The 21,396-nt window shown below is 37.6% G+C and overlaps 1 protein-coding gene across 6 annotated transcripts in view; it reads left to right on the top strand.

Moving 5' to 3' along the window:
- helz (helicase with zinc finger) overlaps nt 1-21,396 on the top strand; it is a 246,256-nt gene that overhangs the window by 7,538 nt on the left and 217,322 nt on the right. Inside the window, exon 2 of one of the 6 annotated variants that reach the window (XM_052033177.1) lies at nt 3,844-3,954. The exons of 4 other annotated variants lie outside the window; for them this stretch is intronic. The gene's annotated coding sequence lies outside the window, so the exon portion shown is untranslated. Of the gene's footprint in view, nt 1-3,843; nt 3,955-12,560; nt 12,722-21,396 lie in introns of those variants that run through there. One more of the 6 variants, XM_052033178.1, reaches the window with a different exon arrangement.

Raw genomic sequence — 21,396 nt, 5'->3', positions numbered from 1 at the left:
CCACATTACAGGTGACCCCCATATTACAGAGGGATGGCGGGGTGGATTTGTGTTCCTAGAAGATGGTCTATGTTGCAATTTTCTGCAACGCAAAGCTATGTCATCAGCGCATGTGTCAAGCAACATGAGTTCAAAATAATTGTTTATTTACCTCTTATCACAAATTCTAGAAAAGCATACTTTATTCTGTATCTCAAATTTTTGGGCAGTGATTTGTGAATTCTGTAAGGGTGGATTTCTGTTACCCAAAGGTGGGGGTTGTTTGTTCTTTAGCTTTACCAAAGTCACACGTAAGCCAGAGATTTTCACTGAAATGAACCTCTATTCAAAATAAGAAAGTGACCAATCTTTTGTATGATATCTTCTCCTGTGCAAATACACAATTTCTCATCAGAATAATATTATTGAGATGGGTAATTTGTGTTTTTATTCTTTCATGAGACAAAGTATTGATGGCAAGGTCATCATTTAATGCCCATCGTTAACTGCTTTTGAGAAGGTGGTGCTGAGCTGCCATATTGAACTGCAGTGATGTCTCTGACAATCATTCAAAAAATTATAATATTTGCAGTTAAATTAAAATATAAAAGTCAAAATTTTAGAAACACTAGAAACTAACACTAGAAACAATTAATGAAAAACTTGTTAAAAAAAAACCTGAAGATCACCCCTCTCCATTATTTTTGAAGTGGATGCAGTTGTGGAACCTGCACCAGGCTTGCCCTAATGCAGGATATGTGGCTAGAACTTCTAAGCATCATTGCTGAGAAACTGAAAGGAATACTGTTGGCATGCTGGCACTGACTTCATGAGGTGTCCACTATTAGTGAACAATCAGAAGTAAGAGCAGTAAGCACCCCTCAGGATCTTTGGGACTTTTATGCTTAGAATAGTGTGTCAATCTGATCCTTGCTGCAAAAAGTGTTGTGCACCACTGCCATTTACCTTCATCCTGGGCCTTCTAATAAGCAGAGGTCATGGAGTTTGGACTGGCCGTTAAAGAAGCCATGGTGAGTTGCTACATGAAATTTTGCAGAAGGTACACCCTGACATAGGTGAATATTTAGGCTGGTGGACTGGGTATCAATGAAGCTGATTGCTTTGTTCCACCTGGTAGCACATCTGTTTTTCAATATGGAGCTCATGTGGTCTTTACGGAGTTGATGTGAAGAGGATGTTTCTACTTGTGGTAGAATCTAAAGCCAATTGTCACCTTATAAAATTAAAAGGATGCCCATTTAAGACAGATCATGGGCCAGGGATACCTCTCACTTGATCAGATTGTTTCATTCTTCCAGGAGTATTTGAGAACATCCTTGAAATGTGTTTTCTGTCCTCCTGCTAATCTCTTGCTGTGTCTGAACCTGAAGTAGAAAGCCTTTCTCAGAAGTCTGGTGTTGGGCATGTGGATGATATGTCAGATTCTGAGCTGGCTTTGCATGATTGGAGCGTAGAAGCTGGGGAGGTTGGCCTGGGAGAGGATGCTGATGTTGGTTTACTTATCCTGCCTGTGCATCTGGAGAATTTATTAAGACAACTTTTCCTGTACTTTGAAGTTCCTGCTTATATTAATTCATGTCTCTGAAGCATATAGGAGGGCAGGGATGTCTTCTGCTAATTGATTATCAGCTTAGTGCCAGGGTTTGAGGTCCTGGTCTCCAAACATTCTTTTCCTCAAATGCCTGAAGGCTATCACTGGAGCATTGGAGCAAAGGGGGAATTTCATCATCAGTGAAATGATGGTGATAACATTATTTCTTGATGGAAGCTGACAGCATTAATCTCAACCCCACCACCACTTCTCTGAGCCCTTTCACTATATCCACAAATCATTGGTGCTTCTCTGATATATAGTCCTGGCATATCCCAGTACATTTTATAAGTATTCTAAGGGCAAGAGCAGTGAGTAGGGCCCATTGGAGCAATCTGTAGCCAGAGGATGTATGGGAGGTCTTGAATACTTATCGTCTGTATACATTAAGGAGAAGAACATTGTAGTTGGAGAATTCAGGGAGAGGGACAATCAATTCTAGAGCATTAAAAAGGAGGTACTAGATGTCCTAGCAGGCTTAAGGTTGGATAACATAGGGTCTGATGTTACAGTTCTAAAAGTCTAACATCAGCAGCAGGGAAGTTTATTGGAAAAAAAATTGAGGGAGCCATTTAATCTACACTTGGAAAAGTGGGGATCGATCAAAAATATTCAACGTGGCATTGTTTTGGGCAGATCCTGTCTGACTAATTTGATTGAATTTTTTTGAGGAGGGAACAAAATGTTCTGACAAGGGCAAGACAGTTGATGCAGTCTACGTGGACTTCAGTAAGGCCTTTGACAAAGTCCCACGTGGAAAACTGATCCACAAGGTTAGAGCCCTTGTGATCCTAAGCAAGTTGGCAAATTAGATCTGATGTTGGCTTGGGAATAGGAAGTGGAGGGCATTGGTAGAGGCTTGTATTTATGGTTGGAGGCCTGTGATCTGTGAGGTGCCACATTATCAGTGCTGGGACCTTCAGTGTTTATTATATACATTAACAATTTGGAAGTGACTGTAGGAGATTACTTAGTAACTTTATAGATGATACAAGTTGCTGTTGATAGTGAGGATAGTTGTAGACCACAGGCTGATACTGATCAGTTAGTAAGATGGGTAGAGCAATGGAAGATGGAGTTTAATCAAAGTGATACGGTTAGGGGACTTGTGAAAGTAGGACATAGTGCAGAGCTCTACAGAATATTGAAGAACAGAGGAACCTTGGTATACAAGTCCAAGGGTCCTTGAAGTTAGCAGCACAGGTAGATAAGGTGAAGATGGCATATGGGATTCTTGCCTTTATTAGCCAGAGCATAGATTATAAGAATGGGGATATAATGTTACAGTTGTATAGAACATTGGTTAAGCTGTTCTGATTGCCACGTTATAGGAAGGATATGATTGCACTTGATGGGGTGCAGAGAAGATTCATCAGGATGTTGTCTGGAATGAAATGTTTTGGCAGGGGCAGGCACGATAATTTAGTGGTTAGAGTAACGCTATTACAGTGCCAGCGACCCGGGTTCAATTCTGGCCACTGTCTTTAAGGAGTTTGTACATTCTCCCCATGTCTGCGTAGGTTTCCTCCGGGTGCTCTGGTTTCCTCCCACATTCCAAAGATGTACACGTTAGGAAGTTGTGGGCATGCTATGTTGGCGCCAGAAGTGTGGTAACACTTGCTGCCCCTAGAACAATCCATGCAAAAGATGCATTTCACTGTGTGTTTCGATGTACATGTGGCTAATAAAGATATCTCATCTTATGAGGGGTGACTTTATAGGCTGGGTTTGCTTTCCTTGAAGAAGAGGAGGCTGAGGGGGAACCTGACAGAGGTATACAAAATTATGAGGGGCACGGGATAGATGGTAGGAAATTTTCCCCATGGCTGAGGTGTCCAAAATTAGAGTGTATAGATTTAGAGTAAGGTATAAGGAGTTTAGAGGGGATCTGAGGAAGAATGTTTTTCATCCAGAGAGTGGTTGGAATCTGGAATGTGCTGCCTCAGGAGTTGGTGGCAGGTTCTCACAATATTTAAGAAGCGTCAAGACCAGTGTGTGAATTACCAAAACATAGAATGCAATGGACCAAATGCTGATAAATGGGATTAGTGTGGATTGGTACTTGATGGTGGGCCAAAGGGCCTCTTTCTGTTCTGTATTGCTCTCTAAAAATTTTTCCTCTAGCTAATGGTTGCAGTTGTAGGAGATTATTCATCCTAGCCCCATGACATCAATGCAAGAGTTCCTCAGGGCTGTCTCCTTGGCTCTACCACCTTTAGCTGACTAATCAGTGACCTTCCTTCTATCATAAGGTCGTAAGAAGGGAGGTTGCATTGATGTTCAGCTTCATTCGCAACTCCTCAGCAAATGAAGTAGCCAGGTCTGTATGCAGCAAGACCTAGACAACATTCGGACATGGGTTGGTAAGTGACAAGTAATATTTGTGCATGTGCTGGGCAGTGATCATCTCCAACCAGAATGTCTAATCATCCACCCGTGAGGTTCAATAACATTACCATGACCCATCAGATATGTGATGAAATACCTTCTACATGCCCGGATGAGGGCAGTATTGGCAACTCTAAAGAAGTATGCCTTTACTCAGGATGAAGCATTTGCATCTCATCAACTGTGCTAAAATTCAATCCCTCCACCACTGACGTTGCATTGTCTACTATCTACCTGTGTGGTACACTGTTGAAAGACTTATGAAAATCTAAATATACCACATCTCCTGCTTCCCCTTTAATGTACTTTACTGGTTACATTCTCAATGAACTAATGGTTCATCAAACATGAATTCCCTTTCAAAATCTCTGCTCAATTCTATTATTTTCTGTATTTTATTACATATATAATTATAGATTCCAGCATTTTCCATACTAATAGGCTCACAATTCGATAGTTCTCTTTTCCCTCTCCCTTTCTGAAATAGTGGAATTATATTTGTGACCCATCTGCTGGAACCATGCCAGAATTTATAGAACTTTGAAAGATGATAACCAAGGCTCCTTTTTTCAATGGGCAATCCGTTATTTTAAACTCTCACCCATGGGTTTAGATTTAGAGAGGGGAAACATCCTCTCTGCATCCAGTAAAAATCCGAAGGATCTTCTGTCTCAGTTGACTTCCCTCTACTCTTCTCAACTCCAGTGGCTACAAGCCTAGCCCGTTCAACCTTTCCTAAAGACAACCTACCCATTTCGGGTAATAAGTAATAATATTTTGTTACCTTTCTAATTGCTTGTTGGACCTACATACTTGTCTTTTGCATGCTTCAGGAAACACATTTCAGAGTTCTGCAATCTCTTAGTATTTGGATAATGCATTTTTACTTTTCCTGCCAAAATGAACACTTTTACATTTTCCAACATTCTACTCCATTTACTGTATATTTGCGCACGCTCATAAACTTATGTATCCCTTTGAAGACTACTTATGTCCTCTTCACTATTTATTTTCCTTCCAAATGTCGTCAGAAAAATTAGCAACCGCACCTTAAGTCCCTTCGAGTCATTTGTACAAATTGTAAAAGTTGCTGCTGGGTACCCATCACCATGGTGTTCGTTACATCTTGCCAGCCAAAGAAAGATCCAATTATACCTCGCTTCTGTTTTCTGTTATCCACACCAATGTGTTATCTGCTCCACCATGAACTTCTTTTATTTTCTGCAATAATATTTGATGTGGTATGTTTATCCACAGCACATGTTACTTCAAAGAGCTTCACTAAATTGATTAAAAATATTTTCCCTTTTTCTAAATCCTGTTGATCTTTCCTGATTACCTTATTTTTCTCAGTGCAGGGCAATGTCTTTAATATTTTCTAACATTTTTCCCAATGACGGATGTTTTGCTAACTGGCCTGTAGTTCTTGCTTGTCTCCCTCCCTTTTTGAATAATGGAGTTGCATTTGCTAATGGAACCTTCCTTGAATCTAAGACATTTTGGAAAATTAAAAGCAATGTATCATCATACTGGACCCTTTTAAGAACCTTGAATAAAGTCATTCGAGACCTGCAGACTTGCAGCCTGCAGCTCCAATAGTTTGTTCGGTACAACTTCCCTGATCATTATAATTTTCCTGAATGCCCCTCTCCCTTCCTCCTAAGACTTGATTTACAGCTATTTCAGGGATGTTACTTATAACCTCTAATTTGCCAGTTCTTTTTAGTTGTCTCTGCTTTCATGCCCTCATAATTGCCATTATTTAAGTTTAAAATACTAGTCTTGGATCCATTTTTCTCTCCCTCGAACTGAATGTAAAATTCAATTATATTAGGACAGCTGCTATGTTGGGGTGCCTTCACTATGAGGTCATTAATTCCTCCTATCTAGTTGAACAATACCAGCTCTAGTATTGCCTGCAATCTGGTTAGTTCCAGAATGAACTGTTCCAAGAAACTATCACAAAACCACTTATAAATTCATTTAGGCCCTTAGCCCACATGAATTTTTTAGTCTACATGTGGAATAAAATTGCCCATAACATTACATTTGATGTTTATTTTAATTTATCGAAAGATGGACTGGTATAAAAGTTAGTTCTAATATCAAGGTGTTGATGAATCCAGGACTGCTTTGTCCCACACTGTGGGTTCAATCCAGTATGGAAAAATATTGCTTGAGGTTTGGGAATGAGAGGGAAAATTAAGTGATGTGACACTCTGAAAATAATTGAGAAATTATGAGCCCAAAATATTAGATTCTATTTCAGCAAGCAGGGGTAAGCTAATTGTCCCTTTGAGTTCACTCCACAATTTAGTCAGTGGTGCTGTCTTGTACTAACCCTTAATATCTAAAAAAAATCTATTGATCTGCCTTGAATATACATAGTGACTGAGCTTTGCAGCCCTTTTGGATAGAGAATTCCAAAGATTTACTATCTGCTTGGAGAGTTAATTTCTTTTTGTCTGTCCTCAATTGCCCCTTATTTTTAGAACGTTGGCTGTGATTCAAGATACCCTAAGCCAGGAAAAACATCAATCCTCCATGCACTGTGTAAAGCATAATAGGAATCTTGTATGTTTCAATGAAATCACTTCTGAATAGGCCTACTTAGCTTGATCTCTGCTCTTGGGGCAATCCTAGGAAGCAATCATGTTGATAATTTTTAGACTTTATACTATTCTAAGTATATTTCTAAGGTATGGAGACCAGACCTGTACATGGTATTTCATGTGCATCCCACCGGGTCCCAATTGTCATAAGACATCTTTACTCTTTCACTCAACTCTTCTTGTAACAAGGGCTAACATTCTGCTTGCCTTCCTAGTAGTTTACTGTAACCCAGATGTTAACTCTGATTCACGCAAAAGAATACTTCAGTCCCTTTGAACACCAACACTTTTTAATCTCTTGACATTTAAACATTACTGTGTTTTTCTATTTCTTCCATAAAGGTGGATGACTTCATATTTTCCCCACATTATATTCCATCTGCCACATCCTTATACATTCACTCTGTCTATAATCCTCCTAAAGTGCCTCTGCATTCACCTCGTAACTTGCAGTGTTACTCAGATTTGCATCATCAGCAAACTTCAATGTTTAGCTTGGTCCTCTCAACCAAATTAATTATAAATGGTAAACAGCCCTTGCCCCAGTTTCTCTCCCTGCAACATTCCACTGGTCATGCCCTCCCAATTTGGAAAAATTCCAGTTTATTTCATCCATTAATTGGTAAATTGGTTTATTATTATCACATGTACTGAAGTACAGTGAAAAAGTTTGTTTTGCATGCTATCCATACAGATTTCATTACAATAGTGCTTTGAGGTAGTACAAGGGAAAATAATAACAATGCAGAATAAGGTGTTACAGAGAAGGTGGATTGCTGGCAGGCAATAAGGTGCAAGGCCACATCGAGGTAGATTGCGAGGTCAAGAGTCCACCTCAATCCATGGTCAGTATATTAGCCCCAATCCATTGGACTCTAATTTTGTTTAATAACCTCTTGTATGGTAGCTTAACGAAGACCTTAAAACCCAAATACATCACAGCAACAACTCTACCCTTACCTATCCTGCAAGTTACAATCACAAAAAAACTAATAAATTTGTCAAACATAATTTCCTTTTTCATAGATTTGTGTTGACTGGATAATTCTATTATTTTCTAAGTGGCCTGTTACCACATAATTTCAAATAGATTCCAGCATTTTCCCTTCTACTGGCATTACTGATATACATGGTAGTGTAGTGGTTAGCGTAATGCCAGTGACCTGGGTCCAATTCCGGCCATTGTCTGTAAGGAAGTGGGCATATGCTATGTTGGTGCTGGAAGTGTGGCGACACTTGTCGGCTGCCCCCAGAACACTCCACGCAAAAGATGTATTTCATTGTGTTTCGATGTACATGTGATTAATAAAGATATCTCATCAGGCTAACAGGTCTGAAGTTTCCTGCTTTCCTTTTCTCTCCTTTCATTAGTGAGGTTACTTTTGCTATCTTGTAATCTGTGGGAACCATTCTAGAATCAATGGGATTTTGGAAGATGGCAACCAATGCATCCACTGCCTCCATTGCCATTTCTTTGAAATCCTTGAATCTTTATTGTGTTTCAGCCCCATTAATTTCTTCAATGCTATTTTTCTCAATATTAATGTTTTTCAGGTCATTCACTCGACCTGTTGTTCATTAGTTTTGGGATTTTTTTGTGTTCCATCTAGACAGACAAAATACTTAATTTCTATGCCATTTACTTATTTGCCAATATAATTTATCCTTGTCCTTAAGGGAGCTACATTCACATGTTAATCTTTTTCTATTTATCTATCTATAGAAATTTTTGCAGTCTGGTTTTGTTCATTGTCAAATTAATCTGATATTATAATTTCCCTTTATCAATTTCTTGGCCCTCTGATATCTGAAATTTTTGCAACCCTCAGGCTTAATGGGTTTTTAGCAACATTGCAATTCTTTTCCTTTGATCCGATGTGATCTGCAACTTGTTACTATGATTGAGCCACTTCTTGAGTTGGGTTTATGTGCCATAATGTGGGTATATATTAGTTCTAAGCTACATATTCTTTAAATGTTAGCAGTATTACATATGCACCTAAAATTGCCTGATTTATCCTTTGTCCTAGATTATCACTACTGTTTGGGAACCTACAGGTGAAACACAATATCTTGTTTCTTACCCGCACCTGAACTGATTCTATTTGATTTTGGAAGATCTTTTTTCTCTGCTGCATGTATCCCATCCTTTTCCATTTTGACTCTTCTAAAGGTTAAGTATCCTTGAATATTTATAAACCATGATTTCATTATGGCTTTCAGATTATAGCCATTTTTCTCTTTGCGCCCTTAATTTGTGTCTCTATTTCAGAATGCCCATTCACCCATATAAAGAGCCATCAGGTTTCCATTTTTACCATTTTTTCCTCAACTTTGACTCCAACTGGAGTTATGCTCTGTCCTCTGACTTTTCTAGCTGTAGTCATCATCAATAGTGTTTCACTATCCTGTACTATTGTCTTGTGCTTTTTCTTCACTTTTCTAAATTTTCCTTCACTGACACCCCCACAAAGCCTTATCAATGGCTCCAGTTATCTGGCCCACTTGATGCTTGCCCAAGCTGGGCTCAAGTGAAGCTTGCCCCAATGGATTCAGCTTCCATTTGTGCCAATGCCCATGAATTAAAACACATTTTCCACACCAGTCTTTGAACTGTGCATTCAGTACCTGGTCTTATTGATCCTATGTCAGTTTGCACATGACTCTGATAGTAACCAAGAGACAATTACCTTTATGGTTTTGTTTTTAATGTGGGCACTTGCTATTTGGCAGAACCTCCTCCTTGGTCCTACCCATGTCAATGTTTTCCACATATATCACAATAAGATATCTTTCACAGTGAAATGCATCTTTTGCATAGTGTTCCGGGGGTAGCCCGCAAATGTCGCCACGCTTCTGACGCCTACTTTGCATGCCCACTACTTCCTAACCCTTACATCTTTGGAATGTGGGAAGAAACCGGAGCACCCGGAGGAAACCCATGCAGGCATGGGGAGAACGTACAAACTCCTTACAGTGGCCTGGATTGAACCCGGGTTGCTGGCGCTGGAATAGCATTATACTCACCGCTACACTACAATAGTTGGATCTTTTCCTTCCCACTCCCACAGCAATGGATTTTGTGGATGTTATACAGTTCAGTTACTGATCTCTGGTGGGGAGCGGGTTGAATGTTTAGGGTAGTTGATGAGGTGCCAATCAAGCAGGCTGCTTAGTCTTGAATGATATCTCTGACATAGTACACATCATCTGAACTGTCAAGCTTGATTTAATTTAGTTCAATTAAAATTTATTAATGGGTTATTTTTAACAGTTAATTTTTTTTGTCTAATCTACTTTAAGTAGTAGTTTTAGTTAGATGAAAGTGGTGGGTTGTAATTTAGAGCAAGCCCCTTTCAAGATGGAGATAAGAAAACAAGAATTTTACCAGCCAGATTACCTCAAAATCCCCATTAGATTAATTTGCTCAACAAAAAATAAACAAGGTATTTTTTATTACTGTTGTGTTTTCTTTAAGTATAATGCTGCACCTTTGTCCTTAGTCAACAGAATCTATGGCATGTGGGCATTGCACACCATGCTAAAACCTGTTATGCTTCGGCAGAATCCACAAATTTTTAATCTCAGATTCCACAAGATCTGTGTCAGCCAACAATAACTTTAATTAACTGGTTATAGCTGGTTAACAAATTAACTGGAGTACTGCCTGGCAGCTTGTTTACCATTTTTTACTATGTGATTACCACAAATAAAAGCTACAAGTTTAAGAAAATCCTGGCACTGAAGAAAAATTAAACAAGTAAATTGTTTCAAAAAGCTTCACTTATCAGAGGTTGGTTAAAACAAACCAGCACTTCCTAACTTATTAACACCTTTTAAACATCAAAAACCTGTAGATGCTGGAAATCTGAAATATAAACAGAAAATTCGGGGTTAGCAATAATTATGTTTGTCTTTGCACAGATACTACTGACCTGCTGAGTGTTAACAATATTTTGTTTTTGTTAGTTTAGTATGACTAGTTGGATGAACATCTCTTCTGAAAGCAGTGGAAAAGTCTGAAGTATTTGGTTTGTTAACACCCACGTCAGTAATGCAGAGCCTTGTTGATTTTCTGCTGAGTCCTTGGTTGAGCATATTGTGGTAAATCATGAGACCTTCAAACAGATAGAGATTGCCTTTCAGGGCTCATAGTTCCAATCCTCTGTCGAGTTCTTGTGACATGGATTGCTGGTTTACCCATATGTCTGTACACAATTAATTTCGAAAGGCAATCTCTCTAGATATTTGTGTTCCCCGCTTAGCTTTTTCTTTTCCTCTTACTAATATAATGGGATGGGCTTTGTATTATGTTGTCTGGCAATCTGGCTACTTTATTAATGTTATACTTTTCAAATGAAAATTTTGAAGAAAAATCCGAACAGTTTCAAAACTTACAGTTTCAGTAGCCTCATTTCCAGTGACTGGAGTTTCATTCTGAATTCTGGTGCTGTTTGTGTGGAGTTTGCATGTTCTCCCTCTGCATGGGTTTTCCCCTGGTGCTCTGGTTTCATCCCACATCCTAAAGTAGTACTGGTTGGTATGTTAATTATGTATTGTCCTGAGGGTAGGTGGGTGGTAGGAGAATTGGAGGTGAGTTAATAGTCATGTAAGAGATAATATTACAGGGAAGTGAATGGGATCTCTGAAAATTGGGATAATTTGATTGGCTGAATGGCGACCCCCTATGCTATAAGAAATATATTGAGAAATTTCTTAGTTATGTATTCAGTGGCTGGCCTCTTATTCACACATGGTTTGGGTCTTGATTTTTTTTTTGTGATTCTAATTTTCAGTTTAAACAAGTGCATCCTTTTCTAGGCTACTCCAGGTATTTATTTTCTGTGTGGGGGTGATCAAAATGAGCACGTTCTGAGGAAAAATTGGAGTTTAAATACAATGAAGGCTGCTCTAGTGACGTGTGCTATGGGTGTGAGGGGGCCAGAGATCCTTTGCCACATACCCATCTGATCTGAGCTATACTTGGTATTGTGGCAAATGCAAGCATTTAATTTACATTTCTTCACCGTTCCATATTCTTAGTTCATATCCTTAAGTTTTGGCAGAACAGTATTTTCAGTTTTGCAGACTCCACCTGAAGGTAAAGTTCATGCTGAGCTGGTGATCACAGCATTCTTCTGGAACTTGGGAATGCTTTCTTAATAGTTAAACTTAGACAGTCAGTCTTTGGTAATTGAAGACATCACAAGGTTTTTCCTCCTCCTTGTAATTCTAACAGATGTGCTGTATATAGATCAAGTGTAGAATCACGGGTGTTAGTTTTCTCCTTTTCCCTAGCCTTGACATTTGGGGCTAGTTTTGGCTGATCAACTTGCTTGGCACCTTCGGCTTTCCTGCACAATCATACAGTCAACTCTTACACCCTGGGGGTTAAAATAATCTACACAGATCTTACTGCTTCTTGCTTCATGATTGCAATTTTAGATGTGCAGCAGCATTTTAGTAAGTAGCTAATTGGTTACTAAATGTCAAGGGCTGTTACTACAGATTAGCAGTTGCTTGCAAATCCCTGGCTCTTCCTCTTTGCAGATGTCAGGTGGCTTTTAAGTAGACTTGACACTGAAATGCAATGGTTGATGTACATCACATACCCCTGCATGTCCCTGATGGCACATGAAAATTAAAGAATTATGTGGATTTGAAAAATGATGATGCAGATTTCACTTGACCTTCTACTAATACTCATGTTTGACTAAACATTGTAAAATTTCTCCTTGCACGTCAATAAATTTAGAAAAGGGAAAATACCTTTCTTGCACATTATATTGGCAGATACTTCAATGTTGTACTGAGTGTTACGAACTGGGTTACTATTGGTGAATGTCCCTTTAAGATAGCGCATAGTGGTGTGTGTGTGTGTTGGTGTGGTTATGACAACAGAAGATAAAGAATGTAATGATGTTTTTGAAGCAGTCAGTTGGAGTCAGTCTGAAGGAGAGAGAGAGACATCAGCTTGCTAGTCTCTATCAATGGATGAAAAACAGTAACTGCCTGTCACTATAATCCACGTATGGATTTTTGGAGTAATCCGGTGGAGTCCACTTTGTCGTTAACCTGCAGAGGGAAGCAGGTATTTGTATGGAAGGCCACGATTCGGGAGCCTGTTGGGGTGAGGAAGATGCGATGGAGTAGTCACTGCTGAGTAAACACTTGAGGTGTCATTTGGGTTCCAAAGTGGAACATTTGGATTTCGTAATTACTCTCTATTTTCTCTCTACATCTACATTTTGTCTTCAGTCAACGGTGGTTTTGAAGAAGCCTTTGCTCATGTTTCACCTTATGGCTTGCTGAACTGAACCTTAAGAACCATTCCTGGACTTGGAGTTTGGGAATTTGCCACACACACACACTGAGTTTAGTTTTTGGGGTTAATGTTTAAGATTTAACATTTTTACTTCTAACATTCTAACATTTTTACTTTTATTTTTCTTATTATCATAAGTAGCTATTAATAAAGTAGTTTTTAACACTGAATCATGACTCGGCGTGTTTCTTTTGTTGCTGGTTCATAACACTGAGAAAATACAACAATGCCAGTACCAGCTTTTGATGTTGAACTAATGTACCCTTGGCCAGTTGTCTAGGCTGATACTTAGTCCCTAATTGATACATTTATAATCCAACTAACCATTACTTTTGCCTTTTGATCTCTATGGGTCCTTGATGTGAAGATATTAACTGCCATGTTTCACTATATAATTGTAATATTTGCACTCCATAAGTACTTAATTAGTTATGATATCTTGCAGGCATGAAAGATGCCATGTAAATGCAAGTTTTAGTTTAATTACTCTTGGGTAAAACATATGTTTTGATGAATGTAGATGATGCTCTCATGTTTAATTGTTGACCTACACCGATGGAGCAAAAATTTGGACAACTTCAAGAAGGCAATGTTAAGCAAGCTCCCAATAGTTAGAATAAAACTCTTTAATTGGTCACCAAATTTTTGGTATTTAGTTTAGTATCAAAGTTTGTCACAATTGTTGATGGAGGTTGCTCTTTCAAGAAAACAATGCTATGACATGAGGAGGAGGAGGGGATGCTTCTACTTATCTGATCTGATAAGGAGATCTACTTAAGCTGCATCTGATCTGAGGAGTGTTTGGTATTGATAGAGGGCGCAGGTATTTTAAGTTCTATTTCCTCAGCGCAAGGTCCTTTTTGAAATTGATCCGTAATGTACCCCATTACAAAATTTTTACCTTAATGTTTCAACCAAGTAAATTTTGCTGAGTTATTTGGCAACATGACAGCCAAACCTGTTCCTTTCTTCCCATTTCTATTTTTAGCAGGGATGTTGGACAGGAATCAAGAGCAGAAAGTCTAAACAGTTTTCTCCTTTATTTCTTTAGATTTGATCAGAGAGTCTGAAGTTGCCTTGCCCAGTAGGCTGTTATCAGCACTTACAACTTTTTGAATCTAATCTTTTATGAATGTCTCACTGGTATATCATGCAGTGCATTTATATACTGAGGGGCAACATCATCACCTTAATTGACACAAGTGCATTTTCTTCCATGTATGCACATTGGTGTTTTGGTAGATTAAGAAAGAGATTGCTAAATTCAGATTGACATTTGCTTTGTATGTGGTAGTTATATACAACACCTTGCAGGTTTTATGCAAGTAAATTATTTTCATCTTGAGAGATACAGCTTCTTGAACAGAGAAGGTGGATGTGTTGGTTTTATAGTTCTGGGACAAATGTAGTTGCATTCAACGTGCACAAACAAGATGGTTTTGAGGAAGGGGAAGACTGACATTTTAGTTTAGTTTTTATTTGTATGGTTTTTTGGTTGGGTTTGTAAAGATCTATCTTTTGTAAGAAAATGACCCCATAGAGTTGCCCATTCATTGCAGACTGTTGCTATGGATAGCCACAAATTATCTTTAATGATCCGAGTGAGTATTATCTATATTCTTTTGGTCTTGGGAATGATTTCAGTTGGCAGACGTTTATTCACGTGGGAATAATAGTTAAAGAACACTTGTCCCTCCCTTTACCCTGATACAAATAACAGAAGGAGGCTGCCAAGTTGTGATTTGTCCAAACTCTTTGTGTATATTTTGCAATATCCTGGAACAGTGGTTTCTGATAGAAAGCAAGCAAACAAGAAAATCTTGCTTTTATGAAGCAACTCTAATAAGCACAGGACGTCCCAAAGCAGTCTGTAGTCAAGGTCTAACAAACAGCTGAGATCATCTGATTCAGTAATTTCATTTGGGGCTGTAAATGGTGAATTTTACCACAATGAGCAAAGGCCATGTGAACTGAAACAGGATTAATGTTCTTTGATACTCTGTGACACAGATTTGTATGTAGAAGTTGTTTACACTGTGTATTGCACTACAGAATGTAAAAAGCAATGGTATCTTTTTCCATTTCAATGCAATATGGGGAAATATAAGCAACAATGCAGTATAATGGATTTCAAAAAATGAGGTATTTGACTAGAGTAAATATAAACAAAACTTTAGCCTGAATAGATTTCAATTATTTGAGAAATGTCTTTTAAGTGGTGAAGATGGCTACTGTAGAAAGGTATAATAAATATTTTTATAAAAATGACACAAAAGCTGGTTCACATTATAAATGACCACTTTTTATTTCCCAGTTACATGTTTTTCAATAGGATGTAAAAGCATCAGCAAGCCCATGCGACAGTGACTTTTGCACCAGTCTTCTCATTTGACTTGGGCAGATGTACAACATAAATGAGATTAGATTAGAAGTGGAAGCTTTCCACTTGTATAATTGTGATGGTTTATGATCTTACTGTGATTTGATGGTATGTTATGGTGAATGGCCTTTTCTGCTCAGTTGAATGTTTAATTTACTAGTTTGGAAAAAAAATGTTGTGCTTAATTCAAAAATAAATTATTTGTTTTTAAAAAAAACATTTTCTCTGCTTAGTTATAATAAGGCATGCACCCTTTTCTTTGTATCTGCCTGCATCATTTTTTAATTGGCTGTATTATAATCTGTAAGAATACCTTCAAGAAGGCTGATTTTGGCAGTAAAATAAACAAGTCTCTTTGGTCTGTCATCAAATGGGGAATCTTTATATTTTACTGTCATCTGGTTTCCATGGTTTCCTAAATAAGTCATATTAATAGAATATCACATTTTTGTTCAATTAAAATTAAGCAGTAATGAATTGTATTTGCTTTGTGCTTTCAATGACTAAATTGGGTAAGAGTCATAGAGTCATAAAACTATCGAGTTGTACGGCACAGAAACAGGCCCTAACGCTAATCCTATTTGCCTGCATTCGGCCCATGATTTGCCCGCATTCGGTCCATAAAAAGAATATCTATTGTTGCACAAAGTTTTATAGAACAGTAGTGGAAAAAGATTCTGCTTGAGGGATTTGAAATGTCTGAATTTTTAAAACAGTTTACTAAATTCTCTTGATTTTAATTATACACACTTTCATTGTAACTAACTCCTGCACGTGGTCTGATATGGCACTGTGGGCTTGGTACAGAGTATAAGTGATATTCTGATGACAGTTCAGATGCTTGGACCTAAAAATTTATCCAATTTTGCATAAACCATTTAACAAAATAGTATTTCTGTTAATGGTGAATTTGACACACATTTTCTAACTTCTCAAGGTGCTAAATATGGAAAATCCATGTTCCATGAGTAGTGTACAGTCTGACCTATCTATGTCATCTTGAATTACACCTTTGTTGCGGTTGTTGCATTCTGGGCCCCCAGCAGGTTGTGGGATCAGCTCTCTGCAGATTTGAGCATGATTAAACAAAATACCGGGAAAGTGCTGCATTGTCAGAGCTGCCTCAACAAAGGAAGTGTACCTGAAGAGTTCCCTTGTTGTTTGCTATTCATTGAGGACCAGGCATTTTTTTTTGTGTGTTCACACTGGTCACTTGTGCATTCACTGGCAAGTTATTTATCTGCCTTTGTGAAAACACATTTCAAGTAGCAATTGGTTTCGAAGTACTTAGGGTTATCCTGAGGATACAAAACACTGCATAAATGAAAGTTTGTTTTCTCTCGATAACTTCTAGAGTTTTCGACACCACCTTACCCCCCCCCCCCACAATAATAAATTGTGCAGAACTCCCAAAAATCCATGAAGTGCATCATAAATCCATTTCACTTTGTTAGTGCAATATTGTAGACCTACCATTAGAGTTTGCATGGTATTCCAAGGCTTGGAATAGTTAACTGATAAAATTAAGAGGATTAATTTGTTGCGTGGTACAGGAGGGAAAAGGTTGTTTTCTAGTTCTTTTTCTACAATTAGGTGCCACACCAGTGATGTTTTGTCCATGTTGGATGATTACGTACACTATAGTATTGTATTGACATAGGTACCCAAAAATGTCCTTTTTCCCTATTAGGGAAGGTAGTGAGGATAAAGTCCTTTGATCCGTAAGACCAGCCTCATAAAAGCAAAATACTACAAATAGTGAAAATTGGAAATAAAAAGAGGAAATGCTGGAAATACTCAATAGCTTAGGCAGCGTCTTGAGAGGGGGAGAGAGCAATACAGTTTCAAGACAATGTCTTGAAGGGTTTGAGAGGTTAGTAATTTGATGTTTTAATTCTGTTTCTATTGTCATAGGTGCTGGCTGATCTAAATGTTTCAGCATTTTCTAATTTTAGACCAATTTTGCACCCTAGCTCACTTAATCAGCATATCATTGCCACTTATGCAAAGTTAGGATGTCGGCCAGACTGCTGTACATCCTTGCAAATCAGCATTTAATTGTACACAAAATAGATTGAGCTTTCCAAGCAAACTCAAGCCTTTTGTACCTTTGAGTGAGTGTACAGGGTTGTTTAACTTTTGGGCTTTAGTCATGGAGTTGGATCCTATTCTCATCCAATGCAAGTTTATAGGACATTCATACATGCACACAAACTAACTGTCAGTTTGTCAAAAGTTGTAATCGGTTTTTAAACACTTGGATAGAATGGTTAGTTTAATCAGCACAAATCAGAGTGAATTTACCTAGAAGCAGCCTGTGGAAATTCAAAGGTGTGATATCTCAACAGTCGATTAAATTTCAATGGTCTTAAATTCTGGCTTAGCAAAGATTTGGCCAGTAGTGAGTCTGGGGCTACAAATGTGACCACAGACCCAGGCTGGAATAATGAAGATGGCAGATATCTGCTAATTGTGACTGTTTGAGGAAACTTCAAATTCTTATGTTTCAACTCTCGCAGGATTCAGCTTATTTAAAAAAAAATCACGTTAAAGAAATTTTTACTAAATTCACTAAAAAAAACTGCTGTACAATAATGAAAATAGTAAATGATTCAGATTTTTATGTCATTTTCATTGTTTAAAATATTACTGTTCACAAATGTTGGATAAGATTTTCATATCAAAACAATTTTTGGTAACAGTTATTATAATGAACAGTGGGTTACTATTCTTAAAAGAATGTTTACAAATGAAAAAGAATTACTTTCTATTAAGATGTCCAATTGCAGTGTGTTATTGAAGATTTTATTTTTAATTGTATAAATAAAATTTTGGAGGAAACTTGAACTTGTAACCTGCCCAGCACACTTCCAGTATAATTAAACAATTTGTTCAATTTATTGATTCTACTTGATGGCTTGAGAGGAATCACAAGGTTTGAGTCCAAATCACATTTTGTGCCCAAATGATACATGCAATGGTTAAGATTTATTTTTATGATATTTCTGCAACAGAGGTGATTATTGACCAAGAGCTGGGAAGTTGAATTAAAAAATCTATTTTTGACTGCTTTGGGTTGATGACCAAAAAAAACTAATTTATAGCTATAGCTGCAATCTGTAAATAATGTGGGTTGTTACTGGCAATGACCTTCTGAAGAAGCAGTGTTTTGAATTGTGAAAAATTAGTGTTACCCATATTTTAAATTTGGGTTTTTAACCTGATACAATAACAAAGGCAGTGGATTTCTTACTGATGTGACAATGGCGTAGTGGGTAAATTATCAGACTAGTAATCCAGAGACCAGAGTTCAAATCCCACTGTGGCAGCTGCGGGAATTTACAGTTTAGTTAATAATCTGGTCCTGCCTATATGTGACTTCATACCAACTTTTAAATGCTTTCTGTAATGGCTAAGCAAGCCATTCTGTTCAAGGGGAATTCAAGATGGGCAATGATTACAGCAATAAAATTAATTAAAAAAAGAATCTGAATCCTTGAAAGGTGGAGATCCCAACAAGGTCTTGAGAATTTAGCAGGCTGATTATTTTAGTCATAGTCATACTGCACAGAAACAGACCCTCAGCCCATCATGTCTATACCGGCCATCAATTACCCATCTGCACTCATCCCATTTTTCAGCTCTTGATCTACTATGCTCTGGCAATTCAAGTGTTTTTTTTCCCGATTTGAAATCTGAACCTTTTATTCTCAATCCTCAGCAATCTCTGACCTTCTGTAATTTTGGCCTCTTGTGCATTCCTGATTTTCATCACTGCATTCTTAACAAGTGTATCTTCAAGCTCTTGAATTTCTCTTTCCCCTTCTCTCAAAGATGGTGAATGACCATTTATTTGATTACTTTGTTTATTCTTGTAGCTCCTTACATGGTTAGGTATCAAGTTTTTTTTGTTAACATTTACATGAAGCACCTAAAGATGCTTTATTCATTAGAAGTGCTTTAAAACACAACATTTCCCACTTAGTACCTGTTTGAAATCTGACTCTTGGGTCTCTATCTGCAGTGGTTGGAGATGCATGAAAGTGACATTTGTCGTCTTGTACCCGAATGGCCGTCTCTTTTAACGTAATGTTTTGATATGCATAAAGTAATGCATCTTCATTGTTCTTGCTCTGTTAGTTAAGGCTCAGGTACAAAGTATTGGTCTGCCATTTGCAATTGGTACGGTGGTTGTACAATCCCTGCTCTCTGTCATTACTTGTATATCTAATAATGAGTTCTGGCATCTGCATATGTGGAGTTAAATGTGGAAATCAGAAGTTGATGCTGCTGATGCCCCACTCCTAGGATACACTGTGGTAGACTTAGCTACCGAATCAGTAATTTGATAGGAATGGTACACCACTTTCACTGAAATGAAAAAGAAATATTAAGTTTTCATTGACCAGGAATAACTGAATTTTTAATGGCATACGAAATGATAACTACTACCGAAGAAGTGTTGTGCCTGAAATTTAATGTTATGTCTCATTTTTTGTTTGGAAGAACTAGGTGATTTTTAAAGGAGTGTAACTATTTTCTTTTTATTTTCTCATTTTCATTAATCTTGTGTATGTCTCAATTTTTATGTTACTGTATAGTAACTAAATTGTAAGTTGTAATATTTCCTTTGTTTCCTGTTATGCTAAGAATTCTTCATTCCGATAATGTTGGCTTTTGCCTACACTATTCCTGAATGCCTTTGGTCTTGTATTGATACTGCAACATTTAAAATAATATTGGAATAGAGGAAATTCAATATCCATGGCTCATTAAACAATTGTGAGGAAACTTTTCTTGAGGTCCTTGGTTAGAGCCATTGCTGCTGACTGCAAAATCCAGACCATTGTACTTTGTTGATTCAAGTGTCAACCTACTCATTGATCTCTCTCCATTTGGTAGCAATAACCAATCCAACTGGTGTGATAAACTTGGTTTATTGTTGACCCGAGGTTGCGTTTTCATTGCTCCAAGTATAACTTCTAAGAGGAGTTTTAGAAGAATTTACCCATATTATGCACTTGATGTGATCACTCAGATTTTAGCCAGACATTGAGAAAATTTTGTGAGGTGTAATTCCAAGGGTATTGGATTTGTGAGTTGTAAAGTTATTACAGTGGGCATGAATTCCACTGGGCAAGGTACAGGAAATATGAGCCAAACTTGTTCTTTATTTCCTTATCATGGATGTATATTGAAACATTGAATGTAACTTAAAGTTGCTAGCAGTTTACCATAATTATTTAATGTCTATCTGCATATTTTCAGTTGCATAGCTAGAGACTTTTGCCAGACCTGCTGTAATTGTATCACAACATGAGTTGCACTGTCCTAGAAAGGAAAGAAACTTTTGGGAGGAGAAAAAAGAAAATACTGAGTTTCGTTGTCAGCTGCATACACATTTAAAGTTTGTCTGCAAGCCACAGACAAGTTATGATCCCAAGTTTATATTGTGTTAGCTGATCTCAGCCAGGTAGTGATGGAAATACAACCATTGGAAAACTGCCAGGGAGGGAACTTAGTGACATTTTCCCCATGTCCAAATGGTGGTAAAGGCCACAGATGAGTTCAGGGTGTTGTGTGTGTGTGTGGAGAATAAACGGAAAAGCAAAAAGGGTGTTTTTTTTTGTATACTAATAATTGAAGAAATTATAGGATTATACTATTAAATCCCTTAAAACTGTTGCAAGCAATTTTGAAAACACACTTCGGGGAACTTAAATATTTGCATCTAAATAGAAACAAAACCTGTGCCTCTTATGCTTACAGCTGTGCATTTTTGATTTCAAGATTCTAATGTCGACCCATCAGCAGAACAAGCTTGTAGGAATAAGTGATTCCATTCCAAACATGGATCTGAACCTGCAACTTTGTGTGGGTGTGTGGCTGCAGCCTTTAAAAACAGAGTGAAATCAGTGAATAAATCAGAACGTTAAGTTTAATAAACTATATTCTTTATAAGCAAACAGTGAAAAAGTAATGCTCTGTTGTATGGTTTAACTGATTTTATTGGAATTTTAAGTCATAATTACTGCATAACATCCTCTCTGCCTCTAGAAATCTAATTTAATATGTGTAGAATATTAATTTCCTCAGATAA

Source organism: Pristis pectinata, chromosome 18 (assembly GCF_009764475.1).
Source record: "Pristis pectinata isolate sPriPec2 chromosome 18, sPriPec2.1.pri, whole genome shotgun sequence".
Classification (NCBI taxonomy): domain Eukaryota; kingdom Metazoa; phylum Chordata; class Chondrichthyes; order Rhinopristiformes; family Pristidae; genus Pristis; species Pristis pectinata.
The sequence above is the reverse complement of the archived record's forward strand: the minus strand, read 5'-3'. Positions and strand labels throughout refer to the sequence as shown.